The 17092-nt window shown below is 46.9% G+C and overlaps 1 protein-coding gene across 1 annotated transcript in view; it reads left to right on the plus strand.

The window, feature by feature from the left end:
- Positions 1 to 17092, plus strand: part of LOC135372050 (uncharacterized) — a 166433-nt gene that overhangs the window by 4330 nt on the left and 145011 nt on the right. The gene's annotated exons all lie outside the window — the stretch shown is intronic.

The raw sequence follows: 17092 nt of genomic DNA on the forward strand, positions 1-17092 counted from the left end.
GCTCACCATTATTCTTCCGTAATTGTTGTAGAATGCGAGTACTAGCCCAAAGGTGCCAGCAACCAGTCCGGCACCGTAATTTCACGCGTATAAGCCGCACCGCAGGTAAGCCGCAGGAGGCGTTTTTAAGAAGGTTTTGAAAATTTTCTGGCAGATAAGCCTCACTCGCAGATAAGCCGCGGGCACTGCGAGAAGACTGATTTGCGCGACAAGGAAGACCATAGAGAAGGTCACAAACCTTGTGGTCCATACTTCAGGGTCGGCATAGCGTACAACAAAAGAGGTCAGCTCTAGAATCCTACCAACCAAGATAGGATTGTGCCCTTGTTGGGCGTTTTTCATGTATTGATGGGTCAGTGGTTTTCCAGCTGACGTGAATCACTGTCACGACTTTCGTTGAAGCTGCTTGGGGGAATGCACCAGCAAGATCAATCTACTCGAATGTGGGCCCGTCCCTGTTACACACTGTTCGTGCATCGGCAGGGCAGTGCTGTTCCAGAGACATCATCCGGCCATTTCGTTAAAACCCGCGTACGGGGAAAATGCCAGCAAAATATTTTCATCAGATAAGCCGCACCGTTGGATAAACCGCAGAACGCCCACGCGAAAAAAAAAATCGTGCATAGGCCGCCGCAAATGCGCGTGAATATGCGGCACTTGGAAATATGGTCTCGACGTTTGTTTTCCACAAATACGGATGATGTTGTCAACAGATGGCCGGGGACCAAACACGTACCGCTTCCAATGGGGTAATAAGGACGGGACATGGACGACAACCAAACAATATTGGCTGAAAGGGGGCAATGTGGGCTGGATATAACTGTCGGCCAAATAATATTGGCTAGAGTCGTGCATGTAGACGCCACTCAAACAATATCCCACGATGGAAGGAAGGCAGTTGCCTCAGGACAGAAGCCGCCGATATTTCGAACAGAGACTGTTCTTCTGGGCACCGTCCTCATCATTGGCATGGTATTTAAAGGGTTAGGTGTGACGTGTTTAAAGGTTCATGCGAATTGTGGGTCAACAGCCCGGAGGGAAGAAAGGCTCCGTACGGGCTTCTACGGCCGGAGTGAATGGCTGCTGTGTTAGAGTGTGGAGGGGATTATGTGAACGTAGTGATCTAGGCTGCAGACCGGTTACACAAAAATGGAAGGTTGACGAACACGTGGACGAAACGGGACAACAGGCAAGAATTGGCAAGCATAGCGGAAGATAAGGAGGTTAGTGGTTACGTGGGGAAAATTCCAGAACCAGCAATGTTTTTTTTTTTTTTAGTATTTGTAATGCAAAGTTGTGGCATGCAATAAAGAAAGTAGAAAGCAGTGGCCATGCAGAACATAACAGGTGATAATGGAGGTAGAAGGGAAAAGCATATTTTATTTCTGAAGTGTTTCTAGGGTGCCTTGTGATTTGTTGATACCGGACGGGTGAAGAGCGTTGAACTTGTATATGAGATAAGACTCCCTATCACGTCTGTCACGTGTGGATCTAAACCCGGTTTCTAGAATATATAGTTTAATGTTGTCAAAATTGTGACCAGGAACGTTAAAGTGTTCGGCGACTGCTTTGGGGAGTTTGTTGGACGTGTCGGTTCTGTGTCCGGTAAGGCGGTTGTTCATTTGTTGGCCGGTTTCACCAATCTATTGCATAGAGTAGTCGCCGCATTCAATGCAGTATATGACATTGGAGCTTGTGCATGTGAATGCGTGGTTAACGGGGTGGGTGTAATTGCTCGCAGTGCTTTTGATGGAGTTAGCGTGTTGAACGGGCTTGCATGTTTTGCAGCGCGGGAGGTTGCAGGGTCGTGTTCCCGTGTACGGGGTGCTCGTTGTGCTGATTTTGGCATTGACCAAGGAGTCTGCCAGATTTTTTGCGCGTCGGTATGTCACCTGTATGGGATTTGTGAATATGTTGCTAAGTCGGTCACTGCTTTGGAGGAGGGGCTCGTGCTTCTGTAGAATGGCTTTGATGTTTGGAAGTGCGTTGGAATATCTTGTGATGAAGCTTATTTGGCACGCGTCAGGATTTTTTCGGTTTTCCAGAACCTCGTCTCGATCGAGTGTGAGTGCCTTGCGACGGAATTCGGTTAGGAGGGAGTCTAGATAGTCACTTTGGGCAAGTGTACTGCAAAGTTCGTCGAGCCTCTCAGCGTAATCTGTGTCGTTTGAACAAATTCTGCGTAGTCTTACACTCTGCCCATTAGGAATTCCAACCTTACAGTGACGCGGGTGGTGACTCTTGAAGTGAAGGTATTGTTGTTTGTCAGTTGGCTTTTTGTACAGGGTTGTGATGAGGTTGCCGTTGTCTAGTGATATTGTGGTGTCGAGGAAGTTAATTAAGTGAGTTGACTGTTGTGATGTGAACTTTATATTGCTATGCGCGGTGTTCAGTAGATCTATGAACTTTTGAAATTCATGTTCCCCGTGTTCCCATATTATCAGTATATCATCGATGTATCGAAGGTACACCGTGGGTTTTAATGAGAGGGCGCTGAGAACTTTGTTTTCTAAGAACCCCATGAAGATATTTGCGTATGTGGGTGCGTATGTGGGGTCTCCTTGGCGACAACACTACGAGCCCAGCGCTCACGAACCGGTCGCGGTTCTGTCGCCCCTCTCTGAATTACTTCGGCATACCTGCCCTCACACCGCCCCTGGAACCCGCCCGGTCAGCGCTTGCCCGCACCAACCATTCTGCTGCTACTGCGATTTCTGAACAAGTCGTCCCTGTTCCACGTGTCGCCCGTCTTCCTCCTCTTCATGTATCGACGCGGACCCAAACCGCTAGCTCTACACTGCTCCGCGTCTGAGGGGGGGAGTGATGTGGCGGCCCGTGTGTGATGACGAAGACGTGCCTCTGCTGCCACGCGCTACGGCTCTGGCACGGCAGTTCTACCGGCACCGTCCTAGCGTGAGGCCACGACCATCTGCCCGCTGGGACATTCCATCACCGCCGGTCAGGACTCATGTAGAGGAACTCCACCTCCTCTACAATAGCACTTCTGAGCGCCTCGGTACATAATAGGTTTTATGACCCGTGTTGTCAATGCGCCATTAAAATTCCAATCATCATCATCATCATCATCAACGTTGTTGCAATATGGGTGACATATCGAATAAGAGACTGAATACCAGGTACGAATGAATGCCACATGCATTCTTGATAATTTCTCCTCTCCCTCATCTTGCCCACTCTTGCACTGTGCTCTTGTCTGTGTGTGTGTTCAGTATCAATTCTAAAGAGCTGACGAGTAAAATCCCATCCCACGACCGATTGCACAACTTGTTGCGTGGAAGCACACATTGAGTACTATCTACCATCCTGCAATCTGGTATCTCTCTGAAAGAGTCATCCTCCAACCCCACTTCCAAGGACATGGGTTCCCCAACGTCGCTTTGGCCACTCTGCTCGGTCCGGTGCAGCACAACCAGAGGACGGTTACAGCTACCCTCTCCAGGTTTCTTCCTGCCAACGGCCTCTGGACCAGCCCCTATGGCCTCCTTTTGTGCCTGAGTGTCGTTGTGTGTCTTCTTCCTCTCATTTTTAATTACCCTTTTCTCCTTGTTCTATTTGAACGAATAGCAAGTCGGCCTACGCCGGTCTAACCATTCCTTTCTTCCTTTTTTTCAATAAACATATCCCAAGCCGAATCCTGTTGAACAGCTTAATGCGCAACAATAACAACGACCGTAAAAGTGTAGGACACCTGATAACTGCACTGACAAATCTGCGCTTTGATGTGGGAGCGCCAATGCTGTCCAGTGCTGGATGAAAATTTACGCAACACATTCCTGCTTCAGAGTGACACTGTAGAGGCGCACCGTACCTTACCCATACTTCCAAACAGGCGACTGGGTTACCTAGGGACACGTATGTATATCCGCACGGTCCCGTTCGGTGCTCGCGTGAGACTCTGAAGAAGGAATGCGCCGAAACGCTGGGAGCTATATTAGCAATACTGGAGTTGAATACAGGCTCGCAATAATAACCAGCGGTAAATATCACGGAGCAGCACATGTACATTTTGCATCCTTCACAGTTGGCGATGCATTAAGAATGCCTGTGAAGCGCAGCCCGAATCGTATTTTTTTCTAACCAAGCGCGTGCCACTAAAGTCACGCCATAGCCAGATTTTATATTTCCCTTTTATTGCATCTTTAGCAAGGAGCTCGTTAATTCGTTTTTCCATTCATAATAATACTGTGAGGAGTGCTGGAATTCAGACGACAAGACGAGAGAAACATGCGCCGCATAATTTAAAGAAATTGGGATTTCTCCGAAAAGCTGTGTTTCTGGGAGTTTCAGTAGTTGAAGAGTTCGGCAGGACAAGCCATTTCGTGATCCGTGTTTGCCGGAGGAGGAGGAGGAGTGTCGTTGGGAGGAACCCGAGAGGTCTGCCTGCCTGATTAGGCGGCATGTTTCATGGGAAGGGAAAGGGTGGAGAGGAGGAGAGGAAAGGATGAAGTGCAAGACCGAGCGGAATCCGCTCGGGGGGAGGATAGCTGCGTCCATGGGCCGACTTCAGGGGAACTGTGCCGGCATACGCCTATTACACATCTGAGGGAAACCCAGGAAAAACCCCAGACGGCACAGCCGGCCCGCGGATTCGAACCGCGGACCTCCCAGTCTCCAAGCACACGCGTTACCGCTGCGCCACCGGAGCTGGTCGTGTTTGCCGAGGATCCTTCCTTTATGCATAGAGAGTGCCTCGCATCGAAGGATACCAGCACACGTGACAAGGATTCAAGTAAGGGTGGCTGCCCTCACCCCTAGCGAGCCTTTCACTTAATAACACGCGAAGCATTCGAATAACACAGGTGATTGTATATCCTTCACCTCCCGGTATCGCAGTAATTTAAGAAGGGAACTCAATATGTAGTCAGCCTTCAATATTTCAAAGGACTACAACTAAAACGCCAAGCGTCTGTGATTTAGCTTTCTACTTATGAAGCACGCATCTCCTCTTCCGCAGAATGGATAAGGGGACCAAGATGGCATGGTGCCTGTCTTTCTCAAAGGGTTGCTAGTTCTGCGAATACACAACAGTGACATGGGACGTCATTGTCTGCAAAACATACCGCTTAACAGCGAACCCTTTGTTGCAAGGCAGCTTCCCATTACTCCTGTGTGTATGTCTCCTTTCACACAGGCAGCTTTTTCAACTTTTCTCTTATATATTTAATCGGGAGCACAAAATGTATGGCTAGGAACACTTTCCCAACATGGGGCGAAACAAACTCCTACATCCCTGCACTTACAAAATTAGTAACTAAAGAGAAGGCGGCAGATGGTCATCAAACAGATCCATTCCCTCGATCAGAACCCAAGAGAATGCCACCGGTGAGAGCGTTATCAATGCACCATTTCAATGTATGAGGACGTAAGACAACCTACCGTTGTATTTGGCATCGAACGCTTTTCGAACAAGCCACACGCAAATGCAAAGGCACACAGCGAACGCAGCAGCGTCTTCGCAGAACAACCTACTGCGACTAGTGCGTCTCAACATGTGGAGAGAGAGTGTTCATGCGCGAAACGAAGCGACGAAGCCAGGGCCGTAACGTCTACGCGGAGGAAAATAGCCCCTGCTCTCTATTGGCTGCGGCTACGGCAGCACGACGGTGGACGTCGCGCCCGAATTCTGCCCGTCCGGGCACTGCTGCCGGTGTCACCAAAGAAGATATTGCTGGAGATGACTTTGTTCTCACGGCAGCGAGGACAGATTTTTAAAATACGAATGCAATATGAATTCTGGTTTACGTTTTTCTTAGAACCGCCAATTTTATATTTCCGTTTTGATTGGTTTGCGGATGAGAACTCTGGCGATGAAGGACAGGTATTCGGTTTACCTCTCCATATTCTCAACGGAGTCGTGACAATATATCCTTCTTAAAGAAAAAAGTTATATCTAGGAAACCTAAGGAACTATTACAAAGGGTCTCTGTAGGGAAAACTAACTCGCATGTGCTGCAGAATTCTCACCTGAGTTAGTTTTCCACTACACAGACCCTTTCTAATAATCCCTTACGGTTCTTGGGCATAACTTTCGTTTATTAAGTCGAGACTCTTCTGGGAATATGGACGGCTCAATCAAAAAGCTCTCCTCGATCGCCAGTGATGTCACCCCAGTTCTGTCAAAAACGAAATTATAAAATTGGTCTCGTCCGATGCTAGGCAAAAATCATCTGATCATAGGATTTCTATCGCCATATACCAGCAGTCCTCGCGATTACTAGATGTTGGCGACAAAGCAGAGTCAATCAGAAAACCTCTGTGACACCTCTTGATTGTATTCGATCGTGCGACAAAAGCTCTGCCAACCGCCCCTTCTGTCATCATTCCTTCGGTCCCACAGTATTGCGCATCCACTATGAAAACCGGCTGCTCCTTAGGGTCAGTGGCGTAGCCAGACCTCCAAGGTAGGGGGGGCTCGATACGAAAACTCTCTGATCCTGGGCGCGACAACATACACATACTCGTGCACGCCGCAAAATGCGGTAAAAAAAAACAGAACGAAAATAATTGATTTGGACGTGCACAATACGATTACATGTATAGGCTGTCATGTACAATGAGGTGGTGTCACGAGATTGGAAGGATTTTGAAAAGCTCATACTTTGAAAGCCATTCAAGAGTGCTGCTTAGACGCCATGAACTGTAAGAACTTTCGCGATCGTCACACTGTCACCCCCCCCCCCCCTATATATATATTATTTTCTCCTCGGATTGCCAAGATTTCCGTGGGTCGGTCCGTGGCAGGTAGGGGGGGCTCGAGCCCCCCTAGCCCCCCCCCCCCCCGTGGCTACGCCACTGCTTAGGGTGTACGTGTGGCATACACGCTACCTAACCTACTCTGAAATCGAACTCCGTTTATACGTCCCTCAATTGAAAACGGTTCCACCCTAAACCACAAAGATCCCTTTCTGAAATGTTCACAAGGCGACGTTTTGTGTTCGTTTGTATATTCCTTCTTGTTGTAAACGACGACGACGGGACATAAGAACCTACGATGATGAAGTTGTGGTGTGCGTTCAATGCGCGTGTGTTCATTCTTTCTTCGGGTAGCGTTATCTATGCATGGGTTGAATAAACGAGTTCTTCGAGTAATCCGCCGGAGTCCCTGAACTTCGATCACTCGACTTCTACAACGTAACATTTGGCGACGAGACGGCAGATACGACGCACGCAGAAGAGACAACGGTGCAGGGATGGCAAATGTATAGGACACCTCAAGGAATTCAACCCACGGACAACGGCGTTCGATGTCTACGTGTAACGCTTCGAACTGTACGCTGCTCCAAACGGAATAGCGGACGACAAGAAGAGCAAGGTCTTCCTAACAGCCATAGGAGATGAGGCATATACGACATTACGAAGCCTGCTTCTTAAGCAGACGCCAAGTGCGGCAAGTTATGACGAGATCGTGAAAGAGCTGCGTCAGCACTACGCACCGACGCGTTCGGTGGTGGCGGAACGCTATCAGTTCCACCGCAGAAACCAGCAGGCACATGAATCAATCAACGACTTCGTGGTGGCTCTCAAGACCCTCGCACGGTCCTGCAACTTCGGAGCATACCTGGAGGACGCTCTTCGGCATCAAGTTATCACTGGTCTTCTCAATGACAACATTGGATGCCGTCTCTTGGCTATGGGTGAAAAGGAAGCAACACTCGACCACGTTTATCAAGTGGCAAACGCTATGGAAGCGGCTGAGACACAGGCACGGGAAATGCGTCAGGAAGTGTCTGCGGCGACGGCTGACGACGAACAAGTAGATGTCCACTTGAAGCAATCAAGAGCGTCAAAACAAAGAGCGAAACGGATTCCTGGGTCTGCTACACAAGTCATCAGGCAAGAATGTTATATATGTGGCAGAGGGCATAAGCCTAGTGTCTGTCCTTTCAAGAATAGTCAGTGTCATAAATGTTCGAAACTAAGCTTAGAGGCCACTTCGAAGCTTCGAAGTCACTTAGCTAAAATATGTAAAACGAAGCTTTTTCCGAAAGGAATGTCTAGACGACATGTAAAGGTCGTAGACGGAGAAGACAACGGTTCTGTTGAGTTACGCACAGTGTACCGTATTGGAACGGCAGTTAATGCGTACAAGGTTTCGGTAAAGATCAATGGTAAACCTGTAGTAATGGAACTAGGTACAGGATCGGCTGTGTCTATAATGTCAGTTGACAGTTCTGCAGCCTATTTGGCAGTGTAGGCCAGTGTCAAAAGTCCAAAATACGATTGAGCACGTATAAAGGGAGTGTTGTTCCAGTGCGGGGAATAGTTGATATCAAGCTCGAATACATGCAAGCGACGTACTCTTTGCCGTTGGTGTTAGTCGATAGCTGCGATGGAGCCTGCATGCCAGCATTGTTAGGCAGGGATTGGTTAGAACAAGTAAGGATAGGCTGGCAAAGCATAGAGAAAAATATTCGCGGGTCATGGCATGCTGCTACCACATCACTTCGATGAAAACCCTCACATTACGGACACCACGAGTCTGCACAGCTCCGAGCGTCTCCAACGCACGCCACGTTTTTTCTCACAATTCAATTCGATCATCAATGAACGCGAAAACGCTACCTTCGAGGAACTATGCGTTGCTTGTATCCAACTTTAGTAGTATCAAGCCGATTGGTTAACTGCTCTCTCCCCACTCTAAGAAGAAGTGTGCTTCTGTTCATCGTGAGTCACAGGGCCCTGATTTAACACAGTCAGTCTGTTGGGAAGGCTTCACATTGTCAGTGTCCGCAATTTAACGCAGCTTACATCAAGTTCGGCGTCAGCAGAGGAAGGGTACGCCCACGAAATGTGCATGTATTCTTTCCTTCAAAGATATTTGAAACTACCAGAGAGCTGCGCCATATCTAGTCCAGCACGCAGAAGGCCGTGGCGTCTCCGCATCGCCACGGCGACGTAGGCGGCCAGAGCATCACATATCATTCTCTAAGACTAAAGAGAGGGCTACCTGCTGTACTGGGTAGCGTGGTTTGCAATCACGTGTTCGGAGATCAGAATTTCTCAGGACAGATGACGTCGAAAAGAGGAAAATCGTACCAGTGTCATTTGGTCCCCTTGTGTGAGTTATGACTTGTGTGAAACGAGTCTACTGTGAACACGAAGGTGTCGCTAAAGTCGGCTGTGTCCTCAGCCATGTGTCCTTGGGTTATCGCCTTCAGTTTAATGGTATGAGGCGACTTGGAGTGAGTCTGCCTGGCAGGACTTCCATGTCCTAACGGCGATGTGTTCTGGGTGGCCTGCATAGGAACAGATGTGGAAAAGTGAAAAATCCTGTAAACTCGATGTGCAGGCCAGTACCTTGAAGCAACCATCGTACGCCGCGAAGTACACGTTCCCCTAAACTGCAATCGTTCAAATTCCTGTTCATTCCATTTATAAGGAACGCATGACTACTGTATTTCGAACACCCCATGAATTGCATCGGGTGTCGATGCCCTATCTGACGCAAGTCGTAGTCTTGGATACATAAGACTCCCCATGCCGCACCCATTGGGTTGCTATTTTTGACTCAGGCAATTACTGAATTCTTCCCCAAAGGGTGCGGGGTGCACGCCGCTAGGAGTCTGTGATGTGGTAAACCACTCCGCTCGTTCTTGATGTCCTTGTCGTTAAAGCGTTCTTCTAATTCCTCACGAACTTTACACTCTTAAATCGAGTTAAAGCGATAACTTACGCGTAAAAGGTCGTTTTGAAATGTGAGAAAGGCAATAAGTGTAATAGTTCCTGGGAAAACTCGCTTTGTTGTAAGGGTTATCGGATGTCAGAACAACATCCTCCTGTCCTGATAAAAAAAAAGGAAACAGTGAAGGAACTACAGAATACAGCAAGGAAACGGCGATCAGATAAATCAAGTAGGTCAACACAGCAAAATATTCGAGCCACACCAAACGAAACCTTGGTTTCATATGACGTCAACATTCCTCGAAGTACCACGTTCGTGCTGAAATCATCATTCACTGTGCTCAACCTTTCCTTGACGTTGCGGCATTGTACCTTTGTTGGACCTGCAAGTGTGTTGCGACTTGAAACCACAGGTGACTCATCCGTGTCTTTGAAAAACATCCAAATCAATTCAGTGTTTGTCCTATGTTTTGTATAACATAGTCATTCTATATCAAGGGAAGTGCCTTAGGATAAGAGCCGCCGATATTTGGAACATGGAATGTTCGTCTTCTGGGTCATAGACTGTTCTGCTTCTCCTACAAGAAGAAGAACAGTCGCTGTTCGAAATATCCGCTGTTCTCGCCCTCAGGCACTTCCCTTCATATTTTGATTTGCGGGATTTCCTACACGTCAGAGTCCTTCCATAGCCTCTTCCAGTGAGAACCAGCCAGCGGTGTAGCTCGACATTCCTAGATTTCGCTAAAAATATACGCTGTGTAAGCACGTCTCCACGCATGAGAGGAGGCAGTTAGAGTGAAGAGGGAGGGCGCCGCTGTAGCCAATGAGGCTTTCCTAGCGGACTAACAGAGAGAGAGAGAGGGAGAGAGAGGAGACATGCGCAGAAGGCTCGGTGACTTGCAGAGCGTACATAACAGCGCATTCCTTTAGTGGTGCATACGTAGTGTATCAGCTTCTTTCTTCTTAAGAGTTTCCATTCTTCAACGGAAGAAGTGCAAGGGCGCAGGCGAGCTGGTACATGATAATACGTAGGGAACCCAGAGACAGGGGAAAGAAAACACGAAACACACACGATCTCAGTTTGAGATCTCTGAGATCGTGGGTGTTTCGTGTTTTCTTTCCCCTGTCTCTGGGTTCCCTTCGTATTTCCATTCTTCAACACTGGATGGGCCTCGAACTGGACTCAAACATGAAAAATTCTTGTCTGTTTCGCGCGTCCTTCTGAGAGAAACAGAAGACAGTTCTGTGGTTTCGTTGACTGCTGTTAGATGGGAAGGGTGGACCAATGTTCCCGGAGGGCATACGCTGGGATAACAAATCCGGTGACGTGGTGACAGTTTAAAGGAATGGAGCGCATTTCGGGAAAAGTCTTCGATTAACTTTCGGTAGATTAGTATTCTCGTAGGAGTCCGGGATTATTTAGGCTCGTAAGCTACTGTATGGAGATTAGCTTCTAGTAAAAATATGAAACTCATCTGCATTCATTGTTTAACTGATCGATCGAAAATATATCGACCATTCGTAAAAAATGGCACTTTTGAGGTTGTGTTTTCACGTACCTGGTGCGCTATCGTGCCATTTATACAACAGATCCTCAGTTGAACATATCTACAGTTGAAATTTTCGATAACCGAGAAAATAATCGTCACCGCACCGTGCTGTTCTTCATTCGTTAGTTGACGTCTTTTAGGAGGTAAAACATGATGCCTTTGTGGCTATCTCCTTTTCCATTTTGAAAATTTGCCAGTAATGGGGTAGCGTATCGGCCTCCGGATGTGGAACTCCCTAGTCATCGTCGTAAAATAAAGTTGTCGTAGGGCCGTTGCAACCTGGTCCTATGGCTGGTAACCTTTTAAACGGTGCTGCCAACGCCGTCACATCTCCTTTGGCCACGGGATGAGGCAAACATGTGATGTAGCATTCAAGCCAAAGTCATTGCTTGTTTATGCACAGAATAGCAGTTCTACTTTCTGTTTCTCTGTCGCGACGTAGACAAGAGCAGAGACATCGGCCAAGTAGTACATTTTCGGACGATGCTCAATAAACAAGTGGCAAATCGCGTCCACCGCAACATTGTCGTGAACCAGGCAATCAAAAACAACAACGGCGATACTAGGACTTGTAGAACAGTAGAAGGTGAACTTCCTTCAATTCGTGATAATGGGACCTTACACACAAGATGTGAGTGCGCTGACGATTTTTTCTCCTCGATTAAGAAAAAAAAATACACACGTAAACCTGCAATATGTCATGTGACAGGGTGTCTTCCACACAGGCAATTTTTTTTAACTTCCTAGACAACCTCAACTATAGAAGAAGCTGCAGTATGCAGCCTAGTATGGTGATTAAATTTTGTTTTCTCGTTGAAGAAAACTGCACCTATAGATTTTCAAAATGAAAAGGAGAGGGTTTCTTTTCACGGGAGATAGTAACATCGCATTTTACTTCGCAAAGGACTTCAATTAACGAGTGAGTTGCAACGGAGTGTGATGACGATTTTTATTCTTACGTAGGTTACCGACCACGGGCGCAGGACTACGTCGATATCTAGCATAGGAACCGTAATCGGAGGGAAAATGCCTTCGTTATCAAATACTCCTGGAAAATAAATAAGGTATTCGAGAAACGGGTGATTTCATCGAGACATTTGGTGAGTATGCTGCTTCATATACATCAAATGAGGACAACATAGTGCCTAAGGGACACTTATGGGACCTGCACGCATTGTTTACTGCTTATGAGTATCAATATGGCATCATATAGTAGCACTGCCAGCCGTCAATGAGGCGCGGGACGATGAAAGGTTGACACAATCAAAACTCATTATTGAAAATAGGATATATTATTGCGGAACAGCAATCATAAGACTGCAATAACAGTAAAATGAAAGAAAAAATAGTGGAATGCATTCGGAGATAGTTCGCACTGTAATCTCACCTCACTTTCGGTCGTCCATTGCCACTCAGACGGGGCTGAGATGGAGATGAATCGGTGGTCACCTGAAAGAGACTGATGGCGACACTTATGTGAAACATGCATACGTGAGACACTGATAAGCGTTATCATTCACTGCGCACTTGTGCATTGTCCAAGTAATCTTTGCTCTTTCGACAGGAAAATGTGGGCGTCGTCTCACAATGGAGGACGTCAGAACATGTAAATGTTAAATGAATAGTGACGCAACGTTCAACATTTTTTACTCGTTCTCTATCACGAGTCACCGTGCAATATATATTTTTTTTCTGTGCGCTGCATTGTCAATGGGTTATCCAGTTTATCAAAAGAAGACACGGATAAAACACGAACGGAGGGCCTGCACGATCATCACGTGACAGACGACAAGTTCTCTTGCCTGTCTTCCTTGTTTCTTTTGTCCCAGCTCACGCGCGGTTTATTCCCCTTTCACCTGCGGCCGCTCTACATCACGAGACTCGTGCGAGGGGAAGATGCTACGTCACGATGTACCCTCCTCCTTCCCCCATTCTCCGATACCCTGTTTGTCAGACTCAGACAGGAAGATTTTTATCCGTGGTGTAAGAGGAAGATGTTCGACATGGTGTGTGGTACACAGGGCGCCTCCTGAACGAGATACAGGGTACATGTAATTACTGATTAGGGTGCCTCAATAAGTACCTCCTGCGTATCATGGTGTATCATAGTTTAGTACGTTCTGGGTACCTGCGTTGTCACAGTATTATCATTCTTCGTATTATCGTAGTTTAGCGCATTCTGGTTACCTGTGTACTAGCCCAGCGCAAAGTGGCTTCTCTATTGATTATTTACTCTGTATCTATTCTCTCTTGATTCTCTAGTTTGTGCTCTTTTACTTACTGATTGCTACCTGTACTGTCACGACTTCATTCAATTGCATACATTCACTCAATGTCTATTTGCGAGTACTGACTGTGTCGTATCGGAATGTGGTGTACCGTGTAACGGTATTGCGTTGTGTTGTACGTATTAATGGGCGTTTTGGATGTATTCCCGGTATTTGCCCCTCTATCGTAATTGCTATTTCTCTGCTTCTCCTTATGTGCACAAACACCAAGGCCCATATGGCCTGTTCTTGGGCACGAATGAATGAATAAATAAATCAGTAGCTCCGTCTGCACTGAGCTAACACAACTCCGTCGTCTGCCACGATTTTCCGACATCTTGGCGCCCACGCGCAGCTCGCCGCGAATTGCTCACAAAAGTATAGGTGGGGTGGATTGACGTGCGCTGGTTCACCAGAAAGAGGGAAAAAGCACGGGTAAAGCTATGGTGTGACGTCATATGCACGCCACCTATAGCTATACGATTAGCGACACCCTACATTTTGGAGTCGAGTAAATACTTACAGAGGAGGTTTGAAAAAGTAGGTGAAATCGGAACACATTATTCATGCACGGGTAAGCGTGGGAGTCAATACGGTGGCTTCGCGGCATTAGTTTCTACAAAGGGTTACTCCGCTCTACACATAGTGAGCTAGTATTCAGGCATCCTACCTGTATTCGTAGGTCTCTCGCTGAACGACGTTGCCGAACATGACGCGGCAGAAAAAAAAACGAATAAGTGCTCACTTCAGTTGTCCATGATGTAAAGCCTAATATTAGTGGCTTACGCTGTGTTAAGAACAAATACTGCACAATGCTGTAAGTTCATACCGTGACTTTCGTCCGAATGAAACTCCTGCAAATACCACGTGATGGTTTATTGCCGCTTCATAAAGAGGACATTGCTGAACCAGTTTCGAAAAGTGTTTCACTTTCAAAACAAGAAAAAGAAACAAATTTCTAGAACCGGGACATTTTCAGCCGCACTTTTTTTATTACCTGTTAGCACCTGTAGTGACTACATATTAGGGTTGCAGAACAGCTGTGGTTTTGTCTGCCGTAGTGACGTGGATGGACTGAGAGGAGAGCAGGAAGAAAAGGAAGACAAGGAGGCGTCCTGGGCCGACTTCAGTAGCAACTGCGGACATCCGTCTACATGGTTTGCCGGAAAAACCTGCGGAACGGCTACAGACAGCACAGGCTGTGGTAGGACTCGAACCCGCCACCTAACAGTCTACAACTATCCCATGAAAAACCCCCAAAAGCGAGTGGATGCTTCTATCCACTCAGCCATTCAGGTGATCTTTCAGTCAGATCTGAGCGTAGTGATATACGGGGGAGAAGCACGCTCCCTAATAAATACGACCAATATGAAGTTCGGGCATTGAACATAACCCGGACTACCATTTATTTATTTATTTATATATGTGTATACTAACAGCCTAAAGCTTTACCAGCAGTACACAATAAAAAACACACAACATAGGAATAATATTAATGGAATAAAATTAGACGTTCATAGCACAATGAAAAAGCAGCTCACATTGGTCATACTTATACAAACACCAGAGGTCACATGCGCAACGAAGAGCTGATTGGACAATTCTCATATTACGATGAAGCAAGTCAACGCAAGCAGAATTAATGTTACTTAAAATCTGTATTCTTAATGTGGGACAATTTTCTGTAGAGGTACCAAAAACATGGGACATTCGCAGCGCCCTGGTGTTGCGCTTTGGGACGGAGAGAGTTAGCCTCGTAATTACACTAGTACAATCTACACGATCTTGTAGACACTTATACAAAAATATCTGATCACGGTAAACCCGTTTGCTCAAAAGGGATGGCAGTGAAATGCTGTCACTTAACCACGGAAGGCGATACTCTACTGAGCGCACGAGTCTTTTTTGCACTTTCTCAATTTTCTCTGTGTTAGTTTTTGACAGTGAATTCCAGGCAACTGACCCGAACTCCAATATAGGCAGAACAAGTGACCGGAATAAAGATATAATGCAGTTGGGATTACTAAAGGCTTTCACCACTCTCCAGTTGCTCCAAAAATAGAGTAAGCCTTGTTGGTAACAACAACAGTGTGACCTCCAAACGCAAGTCTACTGTCAAACGTCACACCTAAGTCGCGTACAGCAGATTCACGATGAATGTTTACCGTTTCTATACTGTAAGCATAAGTGACTGGCGATGGCTTCATTGTTATCATCTTGGATCCTTTGACAATCTGCAGTGCTGGCTACAGAACAAAAAAGCTTAACATCATCCGCGAACTGAAGTAATTTGCAGTGTTTTATAGCAGAGTTATAACAGTCATTAGCATAAATACTAAAAAATAAGGGTCCTAAGGTGGAACCCTGTGGAACACCTGAGGTAGGAATGAAGGTTTTAGAGCGCGCACCATGCAATTGAACGTGATTAGGACAAGTCAAGTAACTACTGAACCACTTACAAAAGTTTTCCGATTGACCATAAATCCGCAGCTTGTAGATAAGACGAGGATGATTGACCAAATCGAATGCTTTTGAGCAATCAAAATAGACAGCGTCAACCTGGCCTCTATGGACAAAACGTGCAGCTGTATAATCTAAAAAAGTAACTAGATTGGTCTCAACTGAACGACCCTTGATATAACGGATACTCACGGATATATTAATGACCTACCCCCATGTTTACGAAGCAGGCCACAGGCTGGTTCTCCTGTGGGTTCCAGCCCATTGTGGTGTGGTGGCGAATGAGCAGGCCGACAGCGCCGGATAATTAACTCTCTGGTATCGGGAGCGGACCAGTATTGCACTGCTGCGAGGAGACCGTCGCTCCATTCTGCGATGCCTCGTGACAACCACTGGCTTCCCGCCAGTGGACAACTGACATTCTCCCCGAACCTATGCTGAATGCTGCTTGCCAATTCCTGCGTGTTGTCCCGTTTCCTTCCCGTACACGCAAACCTCCCATTTCTGTAACCGGTCTGGAGCCAACATCACTTCGTTCACATAATCCCCTCCACAATCTAACAAAGCAGCCATTCACTCTGGCCGTAAATACCTGCACGGACCCTTTCTTCCCTACCGAGCTGTTGTCCCATAATTCGCATGAACCTTTAACGCGTCTCTGTTCGAAATATCAGCTGCTCCTGTCCTGAGGCAACTCCCTTCGTACTTCTTTACCGGTTCGCTGGATTTCTACCCATCTATGCTGAACAAAGTCGATCCAACGCTCGCTTTTCGCATGACACGAAACACCTCCCGTCAACATGCTGCGTTAATTCATGGAATGCTACTCGACGTGGCTTTTACAGCTCGGTGACGTTACCGCTTGAGACAAGTTGACTCTCCGAGATGACGTCAATGTGGTGCTCTGGAGGATCTGGAGCATATTCTTCTCCATTGCACACACTGTCAACCTTCCCGAACCGCACTCTCCGGATTTCTCAATCACTCTCGAGCGCTAGCTCACTCTATGAAAATTAAATTGCTTGATCCCTGACAAAATCTGGCCCACCAACGCTCTTTTCCCCGAAACCCAAGTTTTGTGCGAAGAAAAGAACACTTGGCGTAGGTTCCTCAGGGAGCCCTGTGAGATTAGTACACGTGGCAACTGCGTAAGCAAGCCTTCCCTCCTTCCTC

Source organism: Ornithodoros turicata, unplaced genomic scaffold, assembly GCF_037126465.1.
Source record: "Ornithodoros turicata isolate Travis unplaced genomic scaffold, ASM3712646v1 Chromosome126, whole genome shotgun sequence".
NCBI classification, from domain to species: domain Eukaryota; kingdom Metazoa; phylum Arthropoda; class Arachnida; order Ixodida; family Argasidae; genus Ornithodoros; species Ornithodoros turicata.